We start from the raw sequence: 20,167 nt of genomic DNA, 5'->3' as shown, positions 1-20,167 counted from the left end.
GGGGTATGATTTTTGCTTTGGGCATTTCACGACTAAAATGCGAGTGGTCCCGGGTTCAAATCCCGGACGAGCTCTGACGCAATTTGTTACACTCAACAACTCGGTCATCAAAGCTGAAATCGCTCTGCTTCTAAATAAACGGCATGATCCGAGATTGTGAGCTCTGCCATTTCAAACAGACACAGAATGATGCGGGACTGTGAGCACTCCCGGTTTAAACAGACCCAGAATGATTCGCAAGTGACCACGACCCCCCCCCCCATTATAGACAGGCCTGATTTTCAAAGCTTATGAAATCTATGGCAACATAAATCGGGCTGTTTCTAAAACGATGCCCGGTTTAATCTTGGACGTCAAGTTGAAAGTTTACTCCATTATAATGTTTCCCTTTATCTCCGTCATTTTACTCCAGGCAAATGAACTGAGTTTAGGTGTCAGCCGTGGCTCAGCGGAAGCATACTCAAGCCTCACTCCAGAGACTTGAGTGCATAATCCAGGCTGACACTCCAGGGCAGTACTGAGGTCGTGCTGCACTGTCGGCAGTGCCGTCTTTCTAGTAAGATGTTAAACTGGGGCTTCAGATCCCATGAGAGAATGCTGAAAAGAACGAGGATTTCTCGCGCATTATTTATCTCTCAACCAAAGACCCAAAAACAGAAAATCTCGTCATTAAGTTTGATAAATATTTTTGAACTTAAATTGCCCCCAAAGGAGAAATTTATGTTTCTGCTCCCTAATCAATTGCCTCTGTTGCCGCGAGTCTTTCATTCGGTGCCAATCTCAGAGGAAGGAAGAGAGAGTTCTCAGTCTCCGATTCGCGATCTCATCTCCACTTTCATTCAAGGTGGGTTGAGGAATTTCTTGGAATATTTTAATTTTAACAAGATATGAGTAATGCAAGGGCACAGACCAGCAACACCAGCACAATTTTCACGAAATTGTATTTCAAGTAAGATTCAATGAAATGCTTGGAAAGTGCATCAGCATCAAACGTGTAATACAGTAACGACGAGAATGGGATTCCAACCCACGCGTGCAGAGCACAATAGATTAGCAGTCCATCGCCTTAACCTCTCGGCCACCTCGTCTCACCGAGGCAATGCTCTCAGACATTCCATTTCTTGCTTTTTGCATCTAATTAGAACTACCCTGAAAGAAATTCAACTTCACCGCTTATCCTGCCCGTGCACACAGATCTACAATGTTGAAAATGTACAATCAGCTAAATGTAAGCAACAGGCCTTCCGTTACTTCAGATGAGGGGCTGTCAAAAATGGCCGGTTTCACGCCAGATTCAGAATATAAAAAGTGTCGCCCAGATAATTAAACGACCTTTGTAGGATTTGAACCTTCAATCTTCTGATAACTGAAGAATTTGCAATCGAAGTCAGACGCATTATCCATTCGTCTATGCGGCCGCTAATGCCGCTGCATCTCTTTTTATGGGGCGAATTGTGAGCAGGTTCAAGGAAACTGCTCGAAAAAAGAAGTGGATTGAGGAAAAGATAATAATATTTAAACTGAATAAACAGGTCCTCTGTGAGTTGGATTCGCACCAGCGCAGTGAAACTCAATGCAAATGGAAGAATAACATGGGCGGCTCGTTGGTCTAGGGATATGATTCACGCTTTGGGCGTTTCACGATTAAAATGCGAAAAGTCCCGGGTTCAAATCCCGGACGAGCCCTGACACATTTTGTTAAACTCAACAACTCGGTCATCAAAGCTGAAATCGCTCTGCTTCTAAATAAACGGCATGATCCGAGATTGTGAGCTCTGCCATTTCAAACAGACACAGAATGATGCGGGACTGTGAGCACTCCCGGTTTAAACAGACCCAGAATGATTCGCAAGTGACCACGACCCCGCCCATTATAGACAGGCCTGATTTTCAAAGCTTATGAAATCTATGGCAACATAAATCGGGCTGTTTCTAAAACGATGCCCGGTTTAATCTTGGACGTCAAGTTGAAAGTTTACTCCATTATAATGTTTCCCTTTTTCTCCGTCATTTTACTCCAGCCAAATGAACTGAGTTTAGGTGTCAGCCGTGGCTCAGCGGCAGCAAACTCAAGCCTCACTCCAGAGACTTGAGTGCATAATCCAGGCTGACACTCCAGGGCAGTACTGAGGTCGTGCTGCACTGTCGGCAGTGCCGTCTTTCTAGTAAGATGTTAAACTGGGGCTTCAGATCCCATGAGAGAATGCTGAAAAGAACGAGGATTTCTCGCGCATTATTTATCTCTCAACCAAAGCCCCAAAAACAGAAAATCTCGTCATTAAGTTTGATAAATATTTTTGAAATTAAATTGCCCCCAAAGGAGAAATTTATGTTTCTGCTCCCTAATCAATTGCTTCTGTTGCCGCGAGTCTTTCATTCGGTGCCAATCTCAGAGGAAGGAAGAGAGAGTTCTCAGTCTCCGATTCGCGATCTCATCTCCACTTTCATTCAAGGTGGGTTGAGGAATTTCTAGGAATATTTTAATTTTAACAAGATATGAGTAATGCAAGGGCACAGACCAGCAACACCAGCACAATTTTCACGAAATTGTATTTCAAGTAAGATTCAGTGAAATGCTTGTAAAGTGCATCAGCATCAAACGTATAATACAGTAACGACGAGAATGGGATTCCAACCCACGCGTGCAGAGCACAATAGATTAGCAGTCCATCGCCTTAAGCTCTCGGCCACCTCGTCTCACCGAGGCAATTCTCTCAGACATTCCATTTCTTGCTTTTTGCATCTAATTAGAACTACCCTGAAAGAAATTCAACTTCACCGCTTATCCTGCCCGTGCACACAGATCTACAATGTTGAAAATGTACAATCAGCTAAATGTAAGCAACAGGCCTTCCGTTACTTCAGATGAGGGACTGTCAAAAATGGCCGGTTTCACGCCAGATTCAGAATATTAAAAGTGTCGCCCAGATAATTAAACGACCTTTGTAGAATTTGAACCTTCTAATGGCAGAGCTCACAGTCCCGATTAATTCCGTATTTTTTAAAGTAGAACGGTTTCAGCTTTCAAGACCGAGCTGTTGAGTTTAACTAAATGCGGCGGGGTTCAGTTCGGGATTTGAACCCGGGACGATCTCGCATTTGTAATCCACGGAAATTCCCTAAGCGAGAGTCTTATCCCAAAACCAACGAGCCACCGATGTTCTGCTTCAAGTTGCATTGTGATTCCCTGCGCTGGTGCAAACCCAGCTCGCAGAAGTCCTGTTCATTCAGTTAAAATGTTCAACTTTTCCTCAATCCGCTTCTTTTTGCGAGCTGTTTCCTTGAATCTGCTCACAATTCTCCCCATAAAAAGAGACTCAGCAGCATCAGCGGCTGCGTGGCCCAATGGATAAGGCGTCTGACTTCGGTTATGAGTTATTCAGTCATCAGAAGATTACAGGTTCGAATCCTATCGCAGTCGTTTAATTAACTGGGCGACACTTTTTCTGTTCCGAATCTGGCTTCAAACCAACCATTTTTGACAGTCCCTGAACTGAAGCAGTGGAAGGCCTTTTGCTTACATTAAGCTGATTGTACATTTTCAACATTGTAGATCTGGGTGCACGGGCAGGATAAGCGGTGAAGTGGACCTTCTTTCAGGGTATTTCTGCTTAGATGCAAAAAGGAGGAAATGAAATGGCTGAGAGCAGTATATGGTTGAGTCGAGGTGGCCGAAAGGTTAAGGCGATAGACAGTTAAGCTATTGCCGATCTGTACGCGAGGGTTCAGCTGCCATCCTCGTCGTTATTACGTTTGATACTGGTACACTTTCCGAGCATTTAACTGAATCTTGCCTAAAATAAGCTTTCAAATGCAATTTCGTCAGAGTCGCTCTGGTGCTCCTGGTCTGTGCCCCATGCATTACTCATATCTTGTTAAAATTAAAAGAGACCACTGCAATTCTTCAACTTCTTGAATGAAGTTGGAGCAGTGATCGCGATTCGGAGATTGTCGAACTCCTCCTTTCTTCTGCTGAGATTGTCACCGAATGAAAGAGTAGCGGGACCAGAGCCAAGTGATTAGGGAGCAGAAACATAAATTTCTCCTTTAGGAGGCAATGTAATTTCTAAAATATTTATCAACGTTAATGACGAGATTTTCTGCTTTAGTGTCTTTGGTTGAGATTTAAATAATGGGCGAGACATCCTCGTTCTTTTCGGCATACTCTCATGGGATCCAAGGGCCCGGTTTAACGTCTTACTAGAAAGACGGAGGCACCAACAGTGCAGCACTACCCCATTACTGCACTGGAGTGTCAGCCTGGATTATGTGCTCAAGTCTCTGGAGTGGTGCTTGACTTTGCTGCCGCTGAGCCACGGCTGACACCTACACTCAGTTCATTTGGCTGGAGAGGAATGACGGAGATAAAGGGAAAAATTACAATGGAGTAAACTTTCAATTTGTCGTCCAACAGAAAAGCGGGCATCGTAATCGGCCGCCTGTTATAGAAACAGTCCGATTTATGTTGCCATCGATTTCATAAGCATTGAAAGTCAGGCCTGTCTATAATGGAATGGGTCGTGGTCAGTTGTTAATCACTCTGGGTCTATTTAAAACGAGAGTGCTCACAGTCCCGGATCATTCTGTGTCTTTTTGAAATGGCAGAGCTCACAGTCCCGGATCATTCCGTTTTTTTTAAAAGAGAACGATTTCAGTTTTCATGACCGAGGTGTTGAGTTTAACTAAATGTGGCGGGGCTCGCCCGGGATTTGAACCCGGGACCTCTCGCAATTTAAGCCATGGAAATTCCCTAAGCGAGAATCATACTCCTAGACCAACGAGCCGCAGAGCTTATGTTTTAAGTTGCATTGCGATTCCCTGCGCTGGTGCAAACCCAGCTCGCAGAAGTCCTGTTCATTCAGTTAAAATGTTCAACTTTTCCTCAATCCGCTTCTTTTTGCGAGCTGTTTCCTTGAATCTGCTCACAATCCTCCCCATAAAAAGAGACTCAGCAGCATCAGCGGCTGCGTGGCCTAATGGATAAGGCGTTTGACTTCGGTTATGCGTTATTCAATCATCAGAAAATTGCAGGTTCGAGTCCTGCCGCAGTCGTTTAATTAACTGGGCGACACTTTTTCTGTTCCGAATCTGGTTTCAAACCGACCATTTTTGACAGTCCCTCAACTGAAGCAGTGGAAGGCCTTTTGCTTACATTAAGCTGATTGTACATTTTCAACATTGTAGATCTGGGTGCACGGGCAGGATAAGCGGTGAAGTGGACTTTCTTTCAGGGTATTTCTGCTTAGATGCAAAAAGCAGGAAATGGAATGGCTGAGAGCAGTATATGGTTGAGTCGAGGTGGCCGAAAGGTTAAGGCGATAGACTGTTAATCTATTGCCGATCTGTACGCGAGGGTTCAGCTCCCATTCTCGTCATTATTACGTTTGATACTGGTACAATTTCCGAGCATTTAACTGAATCTTGCCTAAAATAAGCTTTCAAATGCAATTTCGTCAGAGTCGCTCTGGTGCTCCTGGTCTGTGCCCCATGCATTACTCATATCTTGTTAAAATTAAAAGAGACCACTGCAATTCTTCAACTTCTTGAATGAAGTTGGAGCAGTGATCGCGATTCGGAGATTGTCGAACTCCTCCTTTCTTCTGCTGAGATTGTCACCGAATGAAAGAGTAGCGGGACCAGAGGCAAATGATTAGGGAGCAGAAACATAAATTTCTCCTTTAGGAGGCAATGTAATTTCAAAAATATTTATCAACCTTAATGACGAGATTTTCTGTTTTAGTGTCTTTGGTTGAGATATAAATAAGGGGCGAGACATCCTCGTTCTTTTCGGCATACTCTCATGGGATCGGAGGACCCGGTTTAACGTCTTACTAGAAAGACGGAGGCACCAACAGTGCAGCACTACCTCATTACTGCACTGGGGTGTCTGCCTGGATTATCTGCTCAAGTCTCTGGAGTGGTGCTTGACTTTGCTGCCGCTGAGCCACGGCTGACACCTAGACTCAGTTCATTTGGCTGGAGAGAAATGACGGAGATAAAGGGAAAAATTACAATGGAGTAAACTTTCAATTTGTCACCCAACAGAAAAGCGGGCATCGTAATCGGCCGCCTGTTATAGAAACAGTCCGATATATGTTGCCATCGATTTCATAAGCATTGAAAATCAGGCCTGTCTATAATGGAATGGGTCGTGGTCAGTTGTTAATCACTCTGGGTCTATTTAAACCGGGAGTGCTCACATTCCCGGATCATTCTGTTTCTGTTTAAAATGGCAGAGCTCACAGTCCCGATTAATTCCGTATTTTTTAAAGTAGAACGGTTTCAGCTTTCATGACCGAGGTGTTGAGTTTAACTAAATGCGGCGGGGCTCAGCCCGGGATTTGAACCCGCGACGTCTCGCATTTTAAGCCACGAAAATTCCCTAAGCGAGAGTCATACCCCTAGACCAACGAACCACCGATGCTGTGCTTCAAGTTGCATTGTGATTCCCTGCGCTGGTGCAAGCCCAGCTCGCAGAAGTCCTGTTCATTCAGTTAAAATGTTTAACTTTTCCTCAATCCGCTTCTTTTTGCGAGCAGTTTCCTTGAATCTGCTCACAATTCTCCCCATAAAAAGACACCCAGCAGTATCAGCGGCTGCGTGGCCTAATGGATAAGGCGTCTGACTTCGGTAATCAGTTATTCAGTCATCAGAAAATTGCAGGTTCGAGTCCTACCGCAGTCGTTTAATTAACTGGGCGACAATTTTTCTGTTCCGAATCTGGCTTCAGACCGAACATTTTTGACAGTCCATCAACTGAAGCAGTGGAAGGCCTTTTGCTTACATTAAGCTGATTGTACATTTTCAACATTGTTGATCTGGGTGCACGGGCAGGATAAGCGGTGAAGTGGACTTTCTTTCAGGGTATTTCTGCTTAGATGCAAAAAGCAGGAAATGAAATGGCTGAGAGCAGTATATGGTTGAGTCGAGGTGGCCGAAAGGTTAAGGCGATAGACAGTTAATCTATTGCCGATCTGTACGCGAGGGTTCAGCTCCCATCCTCGTCGTTATTACGTTTGATACTGGTACACTTTCCGAGCATTTAACTGAATCTTGTCTAAAATAAGCTTTCAAATGCAATTTCGTCAGAGGCGCTCTGGTGCTCCTGGTCTGTGCCCCATGCATTACTCATATCTTGTTAAAATTAAGAGAGACCACTGCAATTCTTCAACTTCTTGAATGAAGTTGGAGCATTGATCGCGATTCGGAGATTGTCGAACTCCTCCTTTCTTCTGCTGAGATTGTCACCGAATTAAAGAGTAGCGGGTCCAGAGCCAAATGATTAGGGAGCAGAAACATAAATTTCTCCTTTAGGAGGCAATGTAATTTCAGAAATATTTATCAACCTTAATGACGAGATTTTCTGCTTTAGTGTCTTTGGTTGAGATATAACTAATGGGCGAGATATCCTCGTTCTTTTCGGCATACTCTCATGGGATCCGAGGGCCCGGTTTAACGTCTTACTAGAAAGACGGAGGCACCAACAGTGCAGCACTACGTCATTACTGCACTGGAGTGTCAGCCTGGATTATCTGCTCAAGTCTCTGGAGTGGTGCTTGACTTTGCTGCCGCTGAGCCACGGCTGACACCTAGACTCAGTTCATTTGGCTGGAGAGAAATGACGGAGATAAAGGGAAAATTACAATGGAGTAAACTTTCAATTTGTCACCCAACAGAAAAGCGGGCATCGTAATCGGCCGCCTGTTATAGAAACAGTCCGATATATGTTGCCATCGATTTCATAAGCATTGAAAATCAGGCCTGTCTATAATGGAATGGGTCGTGGTCAGTTGTTAATCACTCTGGGTCTGTTTAAAAAGAGAGTGCTCACAGTCCCGGATCATTCTGTTTCTGTTTGAAATGGCAGAGCTCACAGTCCCGGATCATTCCGTTTTTTTTAAAGGAGAACGATTTCAGTTTTCATGACCGAGGTGTTGAATTCAACTAAATGTGGCGGGGCTCGTCCGGGATTTGAACCCGGGACCTCTCGCAATTTAAGCCATGGAAATTCCCTAAGCGAGAATCATACCCCTAGACCAACGAGCCGCCGATGTTATGTTTTAAGTTGCATTGCGATTCCCTGCGCTGGTGCAAACCCAGCTCGCAGAAGTCCTGTTCATTCAGTTAAAATGTTTAACTTTTCCTCAATCCGCTTCTTTTTGCGAGCAGTTTCCTTGAATCTGCTCACAATTCTCCCCATAAAAAGAAACTCAGCAGCATCTGCGGCTGCGTGGCCTAATGGGTAAGGCGTCTGAATTCGGTTAGCGAGTTTTTCAGTTATCATGAATGATTGCAGGTTCGAGTCCTGCTGCGGTCGTTTAATTAACTGGGCGACACTTCTTCTGTTCCGAATCTGGCTTCAAACCGACAATTTTTGACAGTCCCTCAACTGAAGCAGTGGAAGGCCTTTTGCTTACATTAAGCTGATTGTACATTTTCAACATTGTAGATCTGGGTGCACGGGCAGGATAAGCGGTGAAGTGGACTTTCTTTCAGGGTATTTCTGCTTAGATGCAAAAAGCAGGAAATGGAATGGCTGAGAGCAGTATATGGTTGAGTCGAGGTGGCCGAAAGGTTAAGGCGATAGACTGTTAATCTATTGCCGATCTGTACGCGAGGGTTCAGCTCCCATTCTCGTCATTATTACGTTTGATACTGGTACAATTTCCGAGCATTTAACTGAATCTTGCCTAAAATAAGCTTTCAAATGCAATTTCATCAGAGTCGCTCTGGTGCTCCTGGTCTGTGCCCCATGCATTACTCATATATTGTTAAAATTAAAAGAGACCACTGCAATTCTTCAACTTCTTGAATGAAGTTGGAGCAGTGATCGCGATTCGGAGATTGTCGAACTCCTCCTTTCTTCTGCTGATATTGTCACTGAATGAAAGAGTAGCGGGACCAGAGGCAAATGATTAGGGAGCAGAAACATAAATTTCTCCTTTAGGAGGCAATGTAATTTCAAAAATATTTATCAACCTTAATGACGAGATTTTCTGTTTTAGTGTCTTTGGTTGAGATATAACTAATGGGCGAGACATCCTCGTTCTTTTCGGCATACTCTCATGGGATCGGAGGACCCGGTTTAACGTCTTACTAGAAAGACGGAGGCACCAACAGTGCAGCACTACCTCATTACTGCACTGGGGTGTCTGCCTGGATTATCTGCTCAAGTCTCTGGAGTGGTGCTTGACTTTGCTGCCGCTGAGCCACGGCTGACACCTAGACTCAGTTCATTTGGCTGGAGAGAAATGACGGAGATAAAGGGAAAAATTACAATGGAGTAAACTTTCAATTTGTCACCCAACAGAAAAGCGGGCATCGTAATCGGCCGCCTGTTATAGAAACAGTCCGATTTATGTTGCCATCGATTTCATAAGCATTGAAAATCAGGCCTGTCGATAATGGAATGAGTCGTGGTCAGTTGTTAATCACTCTGGGTCTATTTAAACCGGGAGTGCTCACATTCCCGGATCATTCTGTTTCTGTTTAAAATGGCAGAGCTCACAGTCCCGATTAATTCCGTATTTTTTAAAGTAGAACGGTTTCAGCTTTCATGACCGAGGTGTTGAGTTTAACTAAATGCGGCGGGGCTCAGCCCGGGATTTGAACCCGGGACGTCTCGCATTTTAAGCCACGAAAATTCCCTAAGCGAGAGTCATACCCCTAGACCAACGAACCACCGATGCTGTGCTTCAAGTTGCATTGTGATTCCCTGCGCTGGTGCAAGCCCAGCTCGCAGAAGTCCTGTTCATTCAGTTAAACTGTTTAACTTTTCCTCAATCCGCTTCTTTTTGCGAGCAGTTTCCTTGAATCTGCTCACAATTCTCCCCATAAAAAGACAACCAGCAGTATCAGCGGCTGCGTGGCCTAATGGATAAGGCGTCTGACTTCGGTTATGAATTATTCAGTCATCAGAAGATTGCAGGTTCGAGTCCTGCCGCAGTCGTTTAATTAACTGGGCGACACTTTTTCTGTTCCGAATCTGGCTTCAAACCGAACATTTTTGACAGTCCCTCAACTGAAGCAGTGGAAGGCCTTTTGCTTACATTAAGCTGATTGTACATTTTCAACATTGTTGATCTGGGTGCACGGGCAGGATAAGCGGTGAAGTGGACTTTCTTTCAGGGTATTTCTGCTTAGATGCAAAAAGCAGGAAATGAAATGGCTGAGAGCAGTATATGGTTGAGTCGAGGTGGCCGAAAGGTTAAGGCGATAGACAGTTAATCTATTGCCGATCTGTACGCGAGGGTTCAGCTCCCGTCCTCGTCGTTATTACGTTTGATACTGGTACACTTTCCGAGCATTTAACTGAATCTTGTCTAAAATAAGCTTTCAAATGCAATTTCGTCAGAGGCGCTCTGGTGCTCCTGGTCTGTGCCCCATGCATTACTCATATCTTGTTAAAATTAAAAGAGACCACTGCAATTCTTCAACTTCTTGAATGAAGTTGGAGCAGTGATCGCGATTCGGAGATTGTCGAACTCCTCCTTTCTTCTGCTGAGAATGTCATCGAATTAAAGAGTAGCGGGACCAGAGCCAAATGATTAGGGAGCAGAAACATAAATTTCTCCTTTAGGAGGCAATGTAATTTCAGAAATATTTATCAACCTTAATGACGAGATTTTCTGCTTTAGTGTCTTTGGTTGAGATATAACTAATGGGCGAGACATCCTCGTTCTTTTCGGCATACTCTCATGGGATCGGAGGACCCGGTTTAACGTCTTACTAGAAAGACGGAGGCACCAACAGTGCAGCACTACGTCATTACTGCACTGGAGTGTCTGCCTGGATTATCTGCTCAAGTCTCTGGAGTGGTGCTTGACTTTGCTGCCGCTGAGCCACGGCTGACACCTAGACTCAGTTCATTTGGCTGGAGAGAAATGACGGAGATAAAGGGAAAATTACAATGGAGTAAACTTTCAATTTGTCACCCAACAGAAAAGCGGGCATCGTAATCGGCCGCCTGTTATAGAAACAGTCCGATATATGTTGCCATCGATTTCATAAGCATTGAAAATCAGGCCTGTCTATAATGGAATGGGTCGTGGTCAGTTGTTAATCACTCTGGGTCTGTTTAAAAAGAGAGTGCTCACAGTCCCGGATCATTCTGTTTCTGTTTGAAATGGCAGAGCTCACAGTCCCGGATCATTCCGTTTTTTTTAAAGGAGAACGATTTCAGTTTTCATGACCGAGGTGTTGAGTTCAACTAAATGTGGCGGGGCTCGTACGGGATTTGAACCCGGGACCTCTCGCAATTTAAGCCATGGAAATTCCCTAAGCGAGAATCATACCCCTAGACCAACGAGCCGCCGATGTTATGTTTTAAGTTGCATTGCGATTCCCTGCGCTGGTGCAAACCCAGCTCGCAGAAGTCCTGTTCATTCAGTTAAAATGTTTAACTTTTCCTCAATCCGCTTCTTTTTGCGAGCAGTTTCCTTGAATCTGCTCACAATTCTCCCCATAAAAAGAAACTCAGCAGCATCTGCGGCTGCGTGGCCTAATGGGTAAGGCGTCTGAATTCGGTTAGCGAGTTTTTCAGTTATCAGAAGATTGCAGGTTCGAGTCCTGCTGCGGTCGTTTAATTAACTGGGCGACACTTCTTCTGTTCCGAATCTGGCTTCAAACCGACAATTTTTGACAGTCCCTCAACTGAAGCAGTGGAAGGCCTTTTGCTTACATTAAGCTGATTGTACATTTTCAACATTGTAGATCTGGGTGCACGGGCAGGATAAGCGGTGAAGTGGACTTTCTTTCAGGGTATTTCTGCTTAGATGCAAAAAGCAGGAAATGGAATGGCTGAGAGCAGTATATGGTTGAGTCGAGGTGGCCGAAAGGTTAAGGCGATAGACTGTTAATCTATTGCCGATCTGTACGCGAGGGTTCAGCTCCCATTCTCGTCATTATTACGTTTGATACTGGTACAATTTCCGAGCATTTAACTGAATCTTGCCTAAAATAAGCTTTCAAATGCAATTTCGTCAGAGTCGCTCTGGTGCTTCTGGTCTGTGCCCCATGCATTACTCATATCTTGTTAAAATTAAAAGAGACCACTGCAATTCTTCAACTTCTTGAATGAAGTTGGAGCAGTGATCGCGATTCGGAGATTGTCGAACTCCTCCTTTCTTCTGCTGAGATTGTCACCGAATGAAAGAGTAGCGGGACCAGAGGCAAATGATTAGGGAGCAGAAACATAAATTTCTCCTTTAGGAGGCAATGTAATTTCAAAAATATTTATCAACCTTAATGGCGAGATTTTCTGTTTTAGTGTCTTTGGTTGAGATATAAATAATGGGCGAGACATCCTCGTTCTTTTCGGCATACTCTCATGGGATCGGAGGACCCGGTTTAACGTCTTACTTGAAAGACGGAGGCACCAACAGTGCAGCACTACCTCATTACTGCACTGGAGTGTCTGCCTGGATTATCTGCTCAAGTCTCTGGAGTGGTGCTTGACTTTGCTGCCGCTGAGCCACGGCTGACACCTAGACTCAGTTCAGTTAGCTGGAGAGAAATGACGGAGATAAAGGGAAAATTACAATGGAGTAAACTTTCAATTTGTCACCCAACAGAAAAGCGGGCATCGTAATCGGCCGCCTGTTATAGAAACAGTCCGATATATGTTGCCATCGATTTCATAAGCATTGAAAATCAGGCCTGTCTATAATGGAATGGGTCGTGGTCAGTTGTTAATCACTCTGGGTCTGTTTAAAAAGAGAGTGCTCACAGTCCCGGATCATTCTGTTTCTGTTTGAAATGGCAGAGCTCACAGTCCCGGATCATTCCGTTTTTTTTAAAGGAGAACGATTTCAATTTTCATGACCGAGGTGTTGAATTCAACTAAATGTGGCGGGGCTCGTCCGGGATTTGAACCCGGGACCTCTCGCAATTTAAGCCATGGAAATTCCCTAAGCGAGAATCATACCCCTAGACCAACGAGCCGCCGATCTTATGTTTTAAGTTGCATTGCGATTCCCTGCGCTGGTGCACACCCAGCTCGCAGAAGTCCTGTTCATTCAGTTAAAATGTTTAACTTTTCCTCAATCCGCTTCTTTTTGCGAGCAGTTTCCTTGAATCTGCTCACAATTCTCCCCATAAAAAGAAACTCAGCAGCATCTGCGGCTGCGTGGCCTAATGGGTAAGGCGTCTGAATTCGGTTAGCGAGTTTTTCAGTTATCAGAAGATTGCAGGTTCGAGTCCTGCTGCGGTCGTTTAATTAACTGGGCGACACTTCTTCTGTTCCGAATCTGGCTTCAAACCGACAATTTTTGACAGTCCCTCAACTGAAGCAGTGGAAGGCCTTTTGCTTACATTAAGCTGATTGTACATTTTCAACATTGTAGATCTGGGTGCACGGGCAGGATAAGCGGTGAAGTGGACTTTTTTTCAGGGTATTTCTGCTTCGATGCAAAAAGCAGGAAATGGAATGGCTGAGAGCAGTATATGGTTGAGTCGAGGTGGCCGAATGGTTAAGGCGATAGACTGTTAATCTATTGCCGATCTGTACGCGAGGGTTCAGCTCCCATTCTCGTCATTATTACGTTTGATACTGGTACAATTTCCGAGCATTTAACTGAATCTTGCCTAAAATAAGCTTTCAAATGCAATTTCGTCAGAGTCGCTCTGGTGCTCCTGGTCTGTGCCCCATGCATTACTCATATCTTGTTAAAATTAAAAGAGACCACTGCAATTCTTCAACTTCTTGAATGAAGTTGGAGCAGTGATCGCGATTCGGAGATTGTCGAACTCCTCCTTTCTTCTGCTGAGATTGCCACCGAATGAAAGAATAGCGGGACCAGAGGCAAATGATTAGGGAGCAGAAACATAAATTTCTCCTTTAGGAGGCAATGTAATTTCAAAAATATTTATCAACCTTAATGACGAGATTTTCTGTTTTAGTGTCTTTGGTTGAGATATAAATAAGGGGCGAGACATCCTCGTTCTTTTCGGCATACTCTCATGGGATCGGAGGACCCGGTTTAACGTCTTACTAGAAAGACGGAGGCACCAACAGTGCAGCACTACCTCATTACTGCACTGGGGTGTCTGCCTGGATTATCTGCTCAAGTCTCTGGAGTGGTGCTTGACTTTGCTGCCGCTGAGCCACGGCTGACACCTAGACTCAGTTCATTTGGCTGGAGAGAAATGACGGAGATAAAGGGAAAAATTACAATGGAGTAAACTTTCAATTTGTCACCCAACAGAAAAGCGGGCATCGTAATCGGCCGCCTGTTATAGAAACAGTCCGATATATGTTGCCATCGATTTCATAAGCATTGAAAATCAGGCCTGTCTATAATGGAATGGGTCGTGGTCAGTTGTTAATCACTCTGGGTCTATTTAAACCGGGAGTGCTCACATTCCCGGATCATTCTGTTTCTGTTTAAAATGGCAGAGCTCACAGTCCCGATTAATTCCGTATTTTTTAAAGTAGAACGGTTTCAGCTTTCATGACCGAGGTGTTGAGTTTAACTAAATGCGGCGGGGCTCAGCCCGGGATTTGAACCCGGGACGTCTCGCATTTTAAGCCACGAAAATTCTCTAAGCGAGAGTCATACCCCTAGACCAACGAACCACCGATGCTGTGCTTCAAGTTGCATTGTGATTCCCTGCGCTGGTGCAAGCCCAGCTCGCAGAAGTCCTGTTCATTCAGTTAAAATGTTTAACTTTTCCTCAATCCGCTTCTTTTTGCGAGCAGTTTCCTTGAATCTGCTCACAATTCTCCCCATAAAAAGACACCCAGCAGTATCAGCGGCTGCGTGGCCTAATGGATAAGGCGTCTGACTTCGGTTATGAGTTATTCAGTCATCAGAAGATTGCAGGTTCGAGTCCTGCCGCAGTCGTTTAATTAACTGGGCGACACTTTTTCTGTTCCGAATCTGGCTTCAAACCGAACATTTTTGACAGTCCCTCAACTGAAGCAGTGGAAGGCCTTTTGCTTACATTAAGCTGATTGTACATTTTCAACATTGTTGATCTGGGTGCACGGGCAGGATAAGCGGTGAAGTGGACTTTCTTTCAGGGTATTTCTGCTTAGATGCAAAAAGCAGGAAATGAAATGGCTGAGAGCAGTATATGGTTGAGTCGAGGTGGCCGAAAGGTTAAGGCGATAGACAGTTAATCTATTGCCGATCTGTACGCGAGGGTTCAGCTCCCATCCTCGTCGTTATTACGTTTGATACTGGTACACTTTCCGAGCATTTAACTGAATCTTGTCTAAAATAAGCTTTCAAATGCAATTTCGTCAGAGGCGCTCTGGTGCTCCTGGTCTGTGCCCCATGCATTACTCATATCTTGTTAAAATTAAGAGAGACCACTGCAATTCTTCAACTTCTTGAATGAAGTTGGAGCAGTGATCGCGATTCGGAGATTGTCGAACTCCTCCTTTCTTCTGCTGAGATTGTCACCGAATTATAGAGTAGCGGGACCAGAGCCAAATGATTAGGGAGCAGAAACATAAATTTCTCCTTTAGGAGGCAATGTAATTTCAGAAATATTTATCAACCTTAATGACGAGATTTTCTGCTTTAGTGTCTTTGGTTGAGATATAACTAATGGGCGAGACATCCTCGTTCTTTTCGGCATACTCTCATGGGATCCGAGGGCCCGGTTTAACGTCTTACTAGAAAGACGGAGGCACCAACAGTGCAGCACTACCTCATTACTGCACTGGGGTGTCTGCCTGGATTATCTGCTCAAGTCTCTGGAGTGGTGCTTGACTTTGCTGCCGCTGAGCCACGGCTGACACCTAGACACAGTTCATTTGGCTGGAGAGAAATGACGGAGATAAAGGGAAAATTACAATGGAGTAAACTTTCAATTTGTCACCCAACAGAAAAGCGGGCATCGTAATCGGCCGCCTGTTATAGAAACAGTCCGATATATGTTGCCATCGATTTCATAAGCATTGAAAATCAGGCCTGTCTATAATGGAATGGGTCGTGGTCAGTTGTTAATCACTCTGGGTCTGTTTAAAAAGAGAGTGCTCACAGTCCCGGATCATTCTGTTTCTGTTTGAAATGGCAGAGCTCACAGTCCCGGATCATTCCGTTTTTTTTAAAGGAGAACGATTTCAGTTTTCATGACCGAGGTGTTGAATTCAACTAAATGTGGCGGGGCTCGTCCGGGATTATGAACCCGGCACCTCTCGCAATTTAAGCCATAGAAATTCCCTAAGCGAGAATCATACCCCTAGACCAACGAGCCGCCGATGTTATGTTTTAAGTTGCATTGCGATTCCCTCCGCTGGTGCAAACCCAGCTCGCAGAAGTCCTGTTCATTCAGTTAAAATGTTTAACTTTTCCTCAATCCGCTTCTTTTTGCGAGCAGTTTCCTTGAATCTGCTCACAATTCTCCCCATAAAAAGAAGCTCAGCAGCATCTGCGGCTGCGTGGCCTAATGGGTAAGGCGTCTGAATTCGGTTAGCGAGTTTTTCAGTTATCAGAAGATTGCAGGTTCGAGTCCTGCCGCAGTCGTTTAATTAACTGGGCGACACTTTTTCTGTTCCGAATCTGGCTTCAAACCGAACATTTTTGACAGTCCCTCAACTGAAGCAGTGGAAGGCCTTTTGCTTACATTAAGCTGATTGTACATTTTCAACATTGTTGATCTGGGTGCACGGGCAGGATAAGCGGTGAAGTGGACTTTCTTTCAGGGTATTTCTGCTTAGATGCAAAAAGCAGGAAATGAAATGGCTGAGAGCAGTATATGGTTGAGTCGAGGTGGCCGAAAGGTTAAGGCGATAGACAGTTAATCTATTGCCGATCTGTACGCGAGGGTTCAGCTCCCATCCTCGTCGTTATTACGTTTGATACTGGTACACTTTCCGAGCATTTCACTGAATCTTGTCTAAAATAAGCTTTCAAATGCAATTTCGTCAGAGGCGCTCTGGTGCTCCTGGTCTGTGCCCCATGCATTACTCATATCTTGTTAAAATTAAGAGAGACCACTGCAATTCTTCAACTTCTTGAATGAAGTTGGAGCAGTGATCGCGATTCGGAGATTGTCGAACTCCTCCTTTCTTCTGCTGAGATTGTCACCGAATTATAGAGTAGCGGGACCAGAGCCAAATGATTAGGGAGCAGAAACATAAATTTCTCCTTTAGGAGGCAATGTAATTTCAGAAATATTTATCAACCTTAATGACGAGATTTTCTGCTTTAGTGTCTTTGGTTGAGATATAACTAATGGGCGAGACATCCTCGTTCTTTTCGGCATACTCTCATGGGATCCGAGGGCCCGGTTTAACGTCTTACTAGAAAGACGGAGGCACCAACAGTGCAGCACTACCTCATTACTGCACTGGGGTGTCTGCCTGGATTATCTGCTCAAGTCTCTGGAGTGGTGCTTGACTTTGCTGCCGCTGAGCCACGGCTGACACCTAGACTCAGTTCATTTGGCTGGAGAGAAATGACGGAGATAAAGGGAAAATTACAATGGAGTAAACTTTCAATTTGTCACCCAACAGAAAAGCGGGCATCGTAATCGGCCGCCTGTTATAGAAACAGTCCGATATATGTTGCCATCGATTTCATAAGCATTGAAAATCAGGCCTGTCTATAATGGAATGGGTCGTGGTCAGTTGTTAATCACTCTGGGTCTGTTTAAAAAGAGAGTGCTCACAGTCCCGGATCATTCTGCTTCTGTTTGAAATGGCAGAGCTCACAGTCCCGGATCATTCCGTTTCTGTTTGAAATGGCAGAGCTCACAGTCCCGGATCATTCCGTATTTTTTAAAGGAGAACGATTTCAGTTTTCATGACCGAGGTGTTGAATTCAACTAAATGTGGCGGGGCTCGTCCGGGATTATGAACCCGGCACCTCTCGCAATTTAAGCCATAGAAATTCCCTAAGCGAGAATCATACCCCTAGACCAACGAGCCGCCGATGTTATGTTTTAAGTTGCATTGCGATTCCCTCCGCTGGTGCAAACCCAGCTCGCAGAAGTCCTGTTCATTCAGTTAAAATGTTTAACTTTTCCTCAATCCGCTTCTTTTTGCGAGCAGTTTCCTTGCATCTGCTCGCAATTCTCCCCATAAAAAGAAACTCAGCAGCATCTGCGGCTGCGTGGCCTAATGGGTAAGGCGTCTGAATTCGGTTAGCGAGTTTTTCAGTTATCAGAAGATTGCAGGTTCGAGTCCTGCCGCAGTCGTTTAATTAACTGGGCGACACTTTTTCTGTTCCGAATCTGGCTTCAAACCGAACATTTTTGACAGTCCATCAACTGAAGCAGTGGAAGGCCTTTTGCTTACATTAAGCTGATTGTACATTTTCAACATTGTTGATCTGGGTGCACGGGCAGGATAAGCGGTGAAGTGGACTTTCTTTCAGGGTATTTCTGCTTAGATGCAAAAAGCAGGAAATGAAATGGCTGAGAGCAGTATATGGTTGAGTCGAGGTGGCCGAAAGGTTAAGGCGATAGACAGTTAATCTATTGCCGATCTGTACGCGAGGGTTCAGCTCCCATCCTCGTCGTTATTACGTTTGATACTGGTACACTTTCCGAGCATTTCACTGAATCTTGTCTAAAATAAGCTTTCAAATGCAATTTCGTCAGAGGCGCTCTGGTGCTCCTGGTCTGTGCCCCATGCATTACTCATATCTTGTTAAAATTAAGAGAGACCACTGCAATTCTTCAACTTCTTGAATGAAGTTGGAGCAGTGATCGCGATTCGGAGATTGTCGAACTCCTCCTTTCTTCTGCTGAGATTGTCACCGAATGAAAGAGTAGCGGGACCAGAGGCAAATGATTAGGGAGCAGAAACATAAATTTCTCCTTTAGGAGGCAATGTAATTTCAAAAATATTTATCAACCTTAATGACGAGATTTTCTGTTTTAGTGTCTTTGGTTGAGATATAAATAAGGGGCGAGACATCCTCGTTCTTTTCGGCATACTCTCATGGGATCGGAGGACCCGGTTTAACGTCTTACCAGAAAGACGGAGGCACCAACAGTGCAGCACTACGTCATTACTGCACTGGGGTGTCTGCCTGGATTATCTGCTCAAGTCTCTGGAGTGGTGCTTGACTTTGCTGCCGCTGAGCCACGGCTGACACCTAGACTCAGTTCATTTGGCTGGAGAGAAATGACGGAGATAAAGGGAAAAATTACAATGGAGTAAACTTTCAATTTGTCAGCCAACAGAAAAGCGGGCATCGTAATCGGCCGCCTGTTGTAGAAACAGTCCGATTTATGTTGCCATCGATTTCATAAGCATTGAAAACCAGGCCTGTCAAAAATGGAATGGGTCGTGGTCAGTTGTTAATCACTCTGGGTCTATTTAAACCGGGAGTGCTCACATTCCCGGATCATTCTGTTTCTGTTTAAAATGGCAGAGCTCACAGTCCCGATTAATTCCGTATTTTTTAAAGTAGAACGGTTTCAGCTTTCATGACCGAGGTGTTGAGTTTAACTAAATGCGGCGGGGCTCAGTCCGGGATTTGAACCCGGGACGTCTCGCATTTTAAGCCACGAAAATTCCCTAAGCGAGAGTCATACCCCTAGACCAACGAACCACCGATGCTGTGCTTCAAGTTGCATTGTGATTCCCTGCGCTGGTGCAAACCCAGCTCGCAGAAGTCCTGTTCATTCAGTTAAAATGTTTAACTTTTCCTCAATCCGCTTCATTTTGCGAGCAGTTTCCTTGAATCTGCTCACAATTCTCCCCATAAAAAGACACCCAGCAGTATCAGCGGCTGCGTGGCCTAATGGATAAGGCGTTTGATTTCGGTTCCGAGTTTTTTCAGTTATCAGAAGATTGCAGGTTCGAGTCCTACTGCGGTCGTTTAATTAACTGGGCGACACTTTTTCTGTTCCGAATTTGGCTTCAAACCGACCATTTTTGACAGTCCCTCAACTGAAGCAGTGGAAGGCCTTTTCCTTACATTAAGCTGATTGTACATTTTCAACATTGTAGATCTGTGTGCACGGGCAGGATAAGCGGTGAAGTGGGCTTTCTTTCAGGATTTTTCTGCTTAGATGCAAAAAGCAGGAAATGGAATGGCTGAGAGCAGGATATGGTGGAGACGAGGTGGCCGATAGGCTAAGGAGATGGACTGTTTACCCATTGCTCGATCTGTACGTGAGTATTCGGATCCCATGCTCGTCGTTATTACGTTTGAAACTGGTATACTTTCCGAGCATTTAACTGAATCTTGACTAAAATAAG

General features: G+C 44.7%; 4 non-coding genes across 4 annotated transcripts; 2 read left to right on the top strand and 2 right to left on the bottom strand.

Moving 5' to 3' along the window:
• Window positions 1–7,956: 7,956 nt before the first annotated feature.
• Window positions 7,957–8,046, bottom strand: trnap-agg (transfer RNA proline (anticodon AGG)). The gene is given in 2 exon segments: window positions 7,957–7,992; window positions 8,011–8,046. It is a non-coding gene; the product is annotated as a tRNA-Pro (tRNA).
• Window positions 8,047–9,859: 1,813 nt separating this feature from the next.
• Window positions 9,860–9,949, top strand: trnar-ucg (transfer RNA arginine (anticodon UCG)). Its single transcript is given in 2 exon segments — window positions 9,860–9,896; window positions 9,914–9,949. It is a non-coding gene; the product is annotated as a tRNA-Arg (tRNA).
• A 2,903-nt stretch (window positions 9,950–12,852) lies between these two features.
• Window positions 12,853–12,942, bottom strand: trnap-agg (transfer RNA proline (anticodon AGG)). The gene is given in 2 exon segments: window positions 12,853–12,888; window positions 12,907–12,942. It is a non-coding gene; the product is annotated as a tRNA-Pro (tRNA).
• Window positions 12,943–14,753: 1,811 nt separating this feature from the next.
• Window positions 14,754–14,843, top strand: trnar-ucg (transfer RNA arginine (anticodon UCG)). Its single transcript is given in 2 exon segments — window positions 14,754–14,790; window positions 14,808–14,843. It is a non-coding gene; the product is annotated as a tRNA-Arg (tRNA).
• The last annotated feature ends 5,324 nt before the right edge of the window (window positions 14,844–20,167 follow it).

The sequence above is a fragment of the Somniosus microcephalus genome, unplaced genomic scaffold (genome assembly GCF_052327205.1).
Source record: "Somniosus microcephalus isolate GS21.2 unplaced genomic scaffold, FLI_Smic_1.0 unresolved_chr1, whole genome shotgun sequence".
Lineage (NCBI taxonomy): Eukaryota > Metazoa > Chordata > Chondrichthyes > Squaliformes > Somniosidae > Somniosus > Somniosus microcephalus.
This window is presented reverse-complemented; position numbering and strand designations above follow the sequence as displayed.